This window comes from Delphinapterus leucas, chromosome 8, assembly GCF_059928025.1.
Source record: "Delphinapterus leucas isolate spDelLeu-1000000601 "Yukka" chromosome 8, BTC_Dleu_Yukka2, whole genome shotgun sequence".
Lineage (NCBI taxonomy): Eukaryota > Metazoa > Chordata > Mammalia > Artiodactyla > Monodontidae > Delphinapterus > Delphinapterus leucas.
The window spans coordinates 79,800,696-79,811,074 of NC_143136.1; positions in this window are offsets into that span (position 1 = coordinate 79,800,696).

The window sequence follows — 10,379 nt, forward strand, 5'->3', positions numbered from 1 at the left end:
AGAAAAGAAAGAAAGAAGGAAGAAAAAGAAAGAAAATGTGTATGGTTCTGCTCAGTGGGGTACAGACAAGAAACATTTTTTTTTCCAATCACTGCTTTCAACCGTGCTCTGTCAAATCCCTTTTCTTTTCCCTTAATAACATCTTGGACAGTTATCAATGCTCAGTCTAGTTGAAAAATGAATCTCAAGCTTGATTTAAAATGCATCTCTTCCCCTAACTCTAGGACAGACATTCAGCTGGGCTAGTTACTGCTTAGGGAGTATGTGTGCCAGTGGATGCTTCTCAAATACATCTTCCATACTTTTCTACAAAATGTAGATCTTTCTGTGTGTTGATGCTATTGGGGAGGAGAGTGAGAGAAAATAGTGAGCATTTCCAGACTTACCTAACTCCTGTTGTGGTCCTCATTCTACTGGTAGCCACCTCTTCTCCAACTAGCCCTGACCAGGGTTAGGGCTGTGGCACCAGCCGGGTCATGCTGGCTCTCGTGGGCACAAGGGTGAGTCCCTTGGAGGTCATTGCAAGGCTTCCAACTGCATAGCTCTCCATGGGAAAGCTGGCTTTAACACTGTCTGTTTTTCTACTTCATTTCCTGCCCCCAGAAGTATACTCTACAAATTCCTATTCCTACATCCCAGGTGGAGTGTCAACATGCTGGCTCAAACCCTACCCATGAGAATTTTATCCTTTTTTTTTTTTTTTTTTCTAATTCTCCTCTCCTGTTTATATAGGCTCAGGGTAGATCAGCAAGTTCACATAAGCAGACACCTAAATGTAAAATAAGATGCAGCATCCCTTTTTGAAGGCATCTTACAGTCTCTATGAGAGATTCTCTTGGAGTCTCCATGCCCAGGCACCTCTCACGCTTTAGAGAAAGTGTAAAATAATATCTGAAGGCTAATACAGCATTCCCCTTGAGGCCAAGGCCAAAGATGCTGAGGACTCCCCCTCCACTCTCCACACCTGAGTCTTTAGATAGATAGATGATAGATAAATAAATGATAGATAAATAAATGATAAATGATAGATAACTGAGTTTTGCTCTATTATAGATGATTAATGACAGATAACTACTATATAGGTAGGTGGTTGGTTTATAGACAGTAGATAAATAGATGGACAGATGATAGATAGAAAGATAGATAAATAGATAGATAGATAGACAGACAATAGCTAGTGAGTTAGATAAGTAATTGTGTAGATTTTGCTCCCTTTAGTTGAGCCCTGAAGAAATTAGTCTGGCCCTTATTGTTGGTGGCTCTTTTGACTGAGAGTACTGAACACATGTCGTTTTTTGTCTGTGTGCTATAGAGCACAATGGACAATCTGTGGCCCATGATACAAATATGGTTTGTGGCCTGTTTTTGTATGGCTTGTGAGCTATGAACAATTTTTAAAGTGTTGTAAAAAAATAAAATATAAATGATAAAGCCTAAAATAATAACTAGCTGGCCATTTATAGAAAAAAATTATTAATCCCTACTCTAGAGATAATTTCAAGGCAATAGGAAAGGTTCCTCTCAACATCCCCCTACACATTTTTTCTGTTATTCCAAGTGAGGAGAAGTGAGGATTTCGCATTTGTTTTTTTGCCCATCCCAAAAGATTAATTTTAATAGCTATTTACTAAGCACATATTGTGAAATTAGGATTGTGTTTGGTGACAAACTGGTACCAAAAAAATACGTCATAGGAGCTGACCTCAACTCAGGAATTTGAAATCTCAGGAGAACTTAAATCACACATGTAAAGTGTTAATAGAAAGCAGCCCATGATTAAGTTATATAAATAAATGGCACTAATAGTAATTGCTGTGGGATTAGGATGATTACAAAGTCCATGCAGGTTGAAATAACCAGTAAAGAATAAGCCTTTATGTAGACTTTAAGGCATGCTTAGAGAGCTACAAATCCCAAAGAACTGGATTCAGTTGGCGCCAAGATTCAAATGCTTGTGATTTCCTGGCTCTTGGGAATATCAGATATCCAATGACTTTTCAAATAGGATATCATTTATTTAGGAGTCTCAACTCCAGAACAACTAAACAGTGAAAATTATTCATATAGAATTTTGTAAATGATTACCAGAAATATTGCTTGAACCATGATTTGCTATGGTTCATGGTGTGATAATCTGAACTGTATGTACCTCTTGGTGATCTCTCAGGAGCCCAATCCCAAGGCTACAGACAGGATTCTGAGGACCATAAAGGATGATCACAGAGCTCTCAAGTCTTCATATAATTTGGAAAATGTTTAACACTGGCAATCTGTTAATCTACATAATGAGAAAAATTGACAATGATACAATGCATCTACAAGATGCTAGGGCTGGGTGAAGTCTGTTTTCATCCTATGCTGGATGAAGTCATATGGTCAACAAATCATCTTTGGTTCTTCTTAACTGGTGACCAGCTTCCATAGCTATTTATATAAAATTTTTTCAGAGTTAAATGCCTACTATTATATGTTTATCTAGCAAGGTGCTGGGAATGACCAGCATTTGCAGTCTGCCAATTGTGGGAACATGAAGATTGATTTCTTTTTTTTAATAAATTTGTTTATTTAATTTATTTATTTTATTTTTGGCTGTGTTAGGTCTTTGTTGCTGCACAGGGCCTTTCTCTAGTTGCAGCGAGCAGGGGCTACTCTTCGTTGCAGTGCGTGGGTTTCTCATTGCAGTGGCTTCTCTTGTTGTGGAGCACAGGCTCTAGGCATGTGGGCTTCAGTAGTTGTGGATGTGGGCTCAGTAATTGTGGCTCACGGGCTCTAGAGTGCAGGCTCAGTAGTTGTGGCACACGGGCTTAGTTTCTCCGCGGCATGTGGGATCTTCCTGGACGAGGGCTCAAACCCGTGTCCCCTGCACTGCACCACCAGGAAATCCCAAAGATTGATTTCTGAAGGGTTGGATGAAAAATAATTGTTAAATACTTCCCTGTACTCTTTTATCACTATATTTGTCAACAGAGCTATTGGCATATGGGTAACATTTGATGAACTCATTATCTCACTGAGGTTCTAGGATCCTTATGCTAGGATTATTTCATCCCATACATGATCCAGAGGTCATTTTTATAGACCCTTATAGAATCATCCTTTATCATCTTAAAGCAGGTGCATGACTTGACTAGTTTAGACATGCCAGTACTGCTGTCTTTGAAAGCAACAGATGAGTTCCAGATTATTGGACCCATTCATGTGTGTGATTGTGTGTGTGTGTATGTGTGGGTGAGTGTGATATCTGTATCTCTAACTCTACATCTGCATCAGTATCTTTATCTCTACCTCTATCTGCATTATATCTATAACTATATAGATATCATTTCAATACTGATCCAGCAGTTTTTCAGATTTTTAAAAAGCTGCTATAATGTATAACCACTTAAGATAACTTGAGGGAATTTTTTGTTTGACCAAATATGCATTTTCCTGAGACCTCTCTGGAGGGGAGTAGAGCATTTCAACCAGAACCAGGCTTTGGGAAACATGACCACATCTGTATTTCATAATGATTTTGAGCCTAGATTCCAGCTGTCGGGATTTTGTATATTCTGCCAGGGGTATTACCATATTAACTTCTTGTAAAAAAACAAAAACTAAGAAAAAGGAAAAGAAAAACACCAGGCAAAGCTAAGAGATTAGCTTCCTTTATTTGCATGGCTTTTAAAATACTCTTCTGAAACCCTGAATTGAACATCGTCTTACTTGGTTTGCAATCAAACACAAATGGTTGAACCATCATGTCCTGCTAGCACAACTTCAAAAAAGCAAAACAAAAAAGCCAGTGGAGTGGATCAGGGCGTGCCACCCCAAAATATGCCACTTTAACATATTGATTATTTTGAGCTGAACACATCTAAGAAACAATAGTTGCAGGAAGGGCTTTCAGACCTCCCCCTTCTTATCTAAAAGCAGGTTGGTTATAAAATTTCTGACCTCCACCTTTCTACCTAAAAGCACATTGGTCGTAAAATTTTCTGTGAGAAAAATGTCCTCCCTGTACCAGAAAGAAAGAACATTTTTATCACCAGAGACTGGGAGTTGACACTGAAATGGACCTGTACAGACAAACCTACTAAAATAATCCTTATCTTCTATCAGTGCCTTCATACATTTCCTAGTCACTGTCCCACAGTTTACTGCCCCTAGTCCAAGTCCCTTTGTCTTGTCACATCTCCACAGTTTATCATCAATTGTGTAAAAAGATATACAAGCTTTTGGGCATAATGATTTCTTCAGTTTTTCATTTTCCTTCTGAGTTCTCTTGTATACATATAAATATATTAAATAAATAGGTATGCCTCTTTTCTGTTAATCTGTTTTATGTCAGTTTAATTCTTAGGCCCAGGCACATAACCTACAAGGATAGAAGGAAGTTTTTCCTCCCCTGCAGCAAGAGCACTTTGAGAATATTCATTTGCTTAAAGCAGTGGATGAGGTAGGCATCCAGTTTTTACTGGCTATTCACCAGATCATAGCACTTAAGGAAAAACAACTCAGCATGTTATACTTTCCAAAATATTGACATGATACATGTAGCTCTGAACAAAGGACTTACTTTCTTAATTTAGAACAGGTTTTCAATAGATTGTAGTCAAGAAAGCCTAAGAGAATGAAACCATGTATGGGTTTTTAAATCAGATACACCTGGGATTAAATCCTGTTTATACCGTATATTTGCTGTTTGTCTTGGGTAAGTTATTTCACTTCCCTGATCTTATTTCTCCTTTGCAAAATTAAGGTAATGATCCTACCAAGTGGGACTGTTTTACATATTAAAGGAAATAATATATGTAAAGATCTTAGGACACAGCAGATACTCAATAAGAATTAGCTCCCCTCCACCCCCATCCCCAATTATTTGCCATGAATAGTAACTTAATCTGGAAACAGTGCTCAGAATACATCCTAGATTTTATCCAGTTAATTCAAATACCACGTGCGAAAACATATATTTCAAAACAATTTATGCATCTGACCTTGCCATCCCTATACAAATGAATTTTTCTTCAAACTAATGTTGTGAATAACAGAAGATTGGCATGTCATTTGGCATTTGTTTTAGAGAATCCTTCCTTTGTTGATAAAAAGGGTGAATTTTAATGCTTGAAGCAAGTGAAGCAAAGAGTTAGGAGCTTACTTTTTTGAGCTTCCTTTGACTCTTATGTCCATTGGACCACCAATTTTGCTTCTTTCACTTAGAAACAGTAAGCAAGGAAACTCACAAAAATATTAAAGCAAGCCAGTTTCCCCTCCCCCACCACATGAACCATGTGGTATTTGATGCAAATGTGGATTATAAGACTCCAGAGAAAGTTTGTGGAAAAACAGAGATCTGAAACCATAGCATTATGGAATATCTTCTAGGGAACTTTTCAATCATGAAGGCTTCCTTGATAAATTTCTGGTGAATCCTGATGGGAGAATACAGAAAACAGATAATTGGAGGCTCTTCTATCTTCTACCTGGAGAGAGATTTACTGTAACACCCCTAGGTTTCTGGGGTGGGGGGAGGCTGATAATCCTTTTGTTTACATAATTCTGAAAAGGGGCGTTTAATTTTAAACATTGGTTTGAAAATAATTTTAATTATGTAAATAATATAACTAATGGAAAATTTAAAAGAAGGGAAAAAAAGTGACCATTAATCCCAGTACCTTAAAACAATTATGATAACAATGAGCTGATATTTTATACAGTTTACATAGTTGTAATCATAATATAAATAATCTACTTCTTTTAACACTCTTCATACTTTCCACCTTGAATATAGATTTTATAATGATTGATTTAACACTAGCCTCATATTTCACTTGATGTTTGTAACAATTTACTTAACTACTTTCCTACTTTTAGACATTTAAATTGTTTCTAAAGGAGTTGTTTTAAGGATTGTGACAAATATTTCTAAATGCCCGAGTATTTAAAACAAAAAATGAAAACAATAATGAAAAAACAGTCATTTAATGACAAAGGTGGAAGGGCAGCCACTTACCTAGAACCACCTCTCTGGCCCTCTGGTCTAGGGGTCATCCCACCTCTGATTAAACACTTCTGTTACCATACTCGGGTTTGGCTGTTCGCTGCTCAAAAGCCAATACTTAAGAGGCAAGTGTTGGTAGAAAGAAAAGTTGCTTTAATCAGAAAAACTGGCAATCTGGGAGAAGGCAGACCTGTGTCCCGAAAACCAACTCTGAAGGTGCTGCTCAGCCACAAAAGTTTTTAAAGGGAAAGTTTTAAAGGGGAAGTAATTTCAGTTAATCATGGAGATAGGGGATCAGACTCATCACCATCTCCCACTGCATGCAGGCTTGTCAACGCCTCGCGGTCTTTCTTCAGATGCTATCTTGTTCCATAGTTTGTTTGTGAGATTACTGAAGGGGAAGCTAGGGAAGAGATCTGGTCATCTGTTAATTACTTATTCTTCATTTCTACTTCTTTGATCTGTCAACTACAGATTGGCACTTGCCATTGGCACTTGCCATCTGCCTCTACAAGGATTAAATCATGCGCTGCTGCAGCTGCTGACTTTCAACACCCCCTGAAAGGAGTACAGGGTGGAGAGCAGAAATGAGGCACTTTGTGCTCTGGGAAAAACTGGCAGAACACGTCTTCAGACAGTTATTTTCAGGGGCCGATTTTATGAGCCCAATTTTTGTATCTCCTCATATCTAGAAAAGCACAAAAATCCTTCATGGTGATGTCTGCTCCTCGTGACTAGCAGTAACCTTCATGAGACTAGCAGAAACCTTCTGCAAAAAAAATGTGCTTGATTGCATGTACATCAAAATCACACGTATACTGACTTCTCCCCTTAGATCTTTGGAACAGTTTCTCAGAGCTCTCTGATGCTGTCTCCCAGGCTATAGTCCTCATTTTGCCCCAAATAAAACTTAACTCTCAACTCTCACATTGTGCACTTTTTAAAATTGACAATCTATGGAAAGAACCAACAGATTAGGAAAGGTATTGTGTGATCAAAAGATTTGAAAGGTGTGCTTTGGGCTGGAGATGAGTAGAGCATGGGGGTGCCTGGTTTAAGGTTAGTTACAATATAGCTTTGCTCAAGTGACAAGACGAAAAGGACCTCCTTCAGAGAGCTCGTTCCTGCAAAGAGCTCTTTCTTGCCAAAAGTTGCTTACACTTCCAGAGGGTGACAAGGATCAAGCCCAAGACACAGTTCTGAAGCAGAGGATCTGGTGGCTTCCTGGAGCTATCTTCCAAATGGCGTCTGTAAATACATGTGTACTTCTAAGGAACTGTTGAGTTCTCCCTACTGTTTTAGGAAAACAAACTATTTTGGTTGTTGAAGCGTTTTTGTTTTTTTTTTTTTGCTGTTGTTTTACATCCCAAGGATAAGTTGCTTTCTCTTCATCAGCAGTTTCCATAGTGTATGGAGCAGAAGTCTCCAACTGGCAGCCCAGGGGCTAATCATGGCTGCAGATCTGTTTGGTTTAGCCCAAACAGCGTTAAAATTATATGTTAAATTAGTTGCCAACGTTTAAAATTCAAGAGATTTAACATACAAACCTAGATTTTTTTGTATCTTTTGAACAATTGGAGGATCTGGTAATATAGAACCTGTATTTTTACTTCCTGAAAATAGCCTGGACCTCACTAGTATCTGTGCCTAAAAGAAAGGATATTTTTTTCCTTTACCTCTGGCCAGCATCATTTATTTAAATTATTTTCCTAGCCTCTGTGACATCTGAATTTGCAACTCTCATGTGCTGGATAACTTTTGTCTTTGTGCCTTTGTATCTGCACAAAGATAGAAATACAAGTGAGGAGCAAGCAACAGGGGCACAGATTGACTTTTATTTAGGATAGAAAGCTATTAAACAATTATAACGATACTTAGTAAATGCAATAGTTGTGTGTGATCTTTACAAGCACAGAGCATAAAAGAAATATGCTGAAGGTAAAAGAAGATGATATGGAGCCACTACTAAAACACTGACTCAGCGCTGAACCAGAGAAGGTTTCGCATTCTACAGAGAAACAAGTAAACACATACCCGTGGTCAAGATGGGTATGTGTTTATTTGTTTGCATGTCTAAATTAGCATAGGGAGATTTGCCAAAGGATGCTCACCCTACAAAGGACTTAGTTCTTCTCAATTATTCCTTTTATTTGATTTCATTTTATTTTATTTTTGACATTTGGATTAATCTCCACTCAGGCATTCATCTATAGGAAAAGAAAAAGCAAAACATTAACTGGTATCAAGTCACATACGGTGACAGAATTGTCATCTTAATGGAAATATGGAAACTGATGTGACATTTTTACTTGGCTTTATTAAACTACTTCGAACACAAGTGTAATCAAACACTGGATTTAACAGATTTTTATGATTCATTTTATATTATGTACACAAAAAAATTACTAACAATAATCTGATAAACTCCAATATACCCAACCCTCTGCTTACGAAATAATCCATTTAAAGAAAAGTTAATTCCCTCTGCACCCTTGCTCTATCACATGTTCTTCCCTACCCCCAACCCTAAGTTAATCCTTATTCTATATTTAATGTTCATTACTTTTAAGGATGACATTTTATTAGAGAGATTCACTGATCAATTATATTTCTTCTTATACTTCAAATTTATATAAATGGCATTATACTTACACATTGTTCTATACCTTGCTTTTTTTTGTTCAACTTTTGAGATTCAACCATATTAATATTCAGAGTTCTAGCTCATTCATTTTGGCTGCTGTGTGGCATTTTTTGTAAATATACATCTGAAGAATATAATATTTTCCAATTTTTTACTAGTAAAAATATTTCTGCATTGAATATGTTGACCTTATTTTTAATGCACCCCTTAAACCTATGAGGGCAATTGCAGCTGGCTCATAGGATTTATATCTTTTCCACATCACTAGATTTTGCCAAATTCTTTCCAATGAGTTATACCTATTAACACTCATACTAGCATTGTAAGAGAGTTGTTTTGCTATAACATTGTCAATACTTAAAAAAAAAAATTACTTAAAAACCAAGAGGTATAAAGTGGTATTTCAAAGAAGAACTACAATCCTGCAGCCTGTGGAACAAAAACCACATTCACAGAAAGATAGACAAGATGAAAAGGCAAAGGGCTATGTACCAGATGAAGGAACAAGATAAAACCGCAGAAAAACAACTAAATGAAATGGAGACAGGAAACCTTCCAGAAAAAGAATTCAGAATAATGACAGTGAAGATGATGCAGGGCCTTGAGAAAAAAATGGAGGCAAAGATCAAGAAGAGGCAAGAAATGTTTAACAGAGACCTAGAAGAATTAAAAAACAAACACCTAGAAGAATTAAAGGACAAACAAACACAGATGAACAATACAATAACTGAAATGAAAAATACACTAGAAGGAATCAATAGCAGAATAACTGAGGCAGAAGAACGGATAAGTGACCTGGAAGACAGAATGGTGGAATTCTCTGCCACAGAACAGAATAAAGAAAAAAGAATGAAGAGAAATGAAGACAGCCTAAGAGACCTCTGGGACAACATTAAACACAACAACATTCGCATTATAGGGGTCCCAGAAGGAGGAGAGAGAGAGAAAGGACACAATAAAATATTTGAAGAGATTATAGTTGAAAACTTCCCTAACATGGGAAAGGAAATAGCCACCCAAGTCCAGGAAGCGCAGAGAGTCCCAGGCAGGATAAACCCAAGGAGAAACATGCCGAGACACATAGTAATCAAACTGACAAAAATTAAAGACAAAGAAAAATTATTGAAAACAACAAAGGAAAAATGACAAATAACATACAAGGGAACTCCCATAAAGTTAACAGCTGATTTCTCAGCAAAAACTCTACAAGCTTCAAGGGAGTGGCATGATATATTTAAAGTGATGAAAGGGATGAAACTACAACCAAGATTACTCTACCCAGCAAGGACCTCATTCAGGTTTGATGGAGAAATCAAAAGCTTTACAGACAAGCAAAAGCTAAGAGAATTCAGCACCACCAAACCAGCTCTACAACAAATGCTAAAGGGACTTCTGTAAGTGGGAAACACAAGAGAAGAGAAGGACCTACAAAAACAAACCCATAACAATTAAGAAAATGGTAATAGGAACATACATATCGATAACGGCCTTGAATGTGAATGGGTTAAATGCTCCAACCAAAAGACACAGGCTTGCTGAATGGATACAAAAACAAGACCTGTACATATGCTGTCTACAAGAGACCCACTTCAGGCCTAGGGACACATACAGACTGAAAGTGAGGGGATGGGAAAAGATATTCCATGCAAATGGAAATCAAAAGAAAGCTGGAGTAGCAATACTTATATCAGATAAAACAGACTTTAAAATAAAGAATGTTATGAGAGACAAGGAAGGACGCTACATAATGAT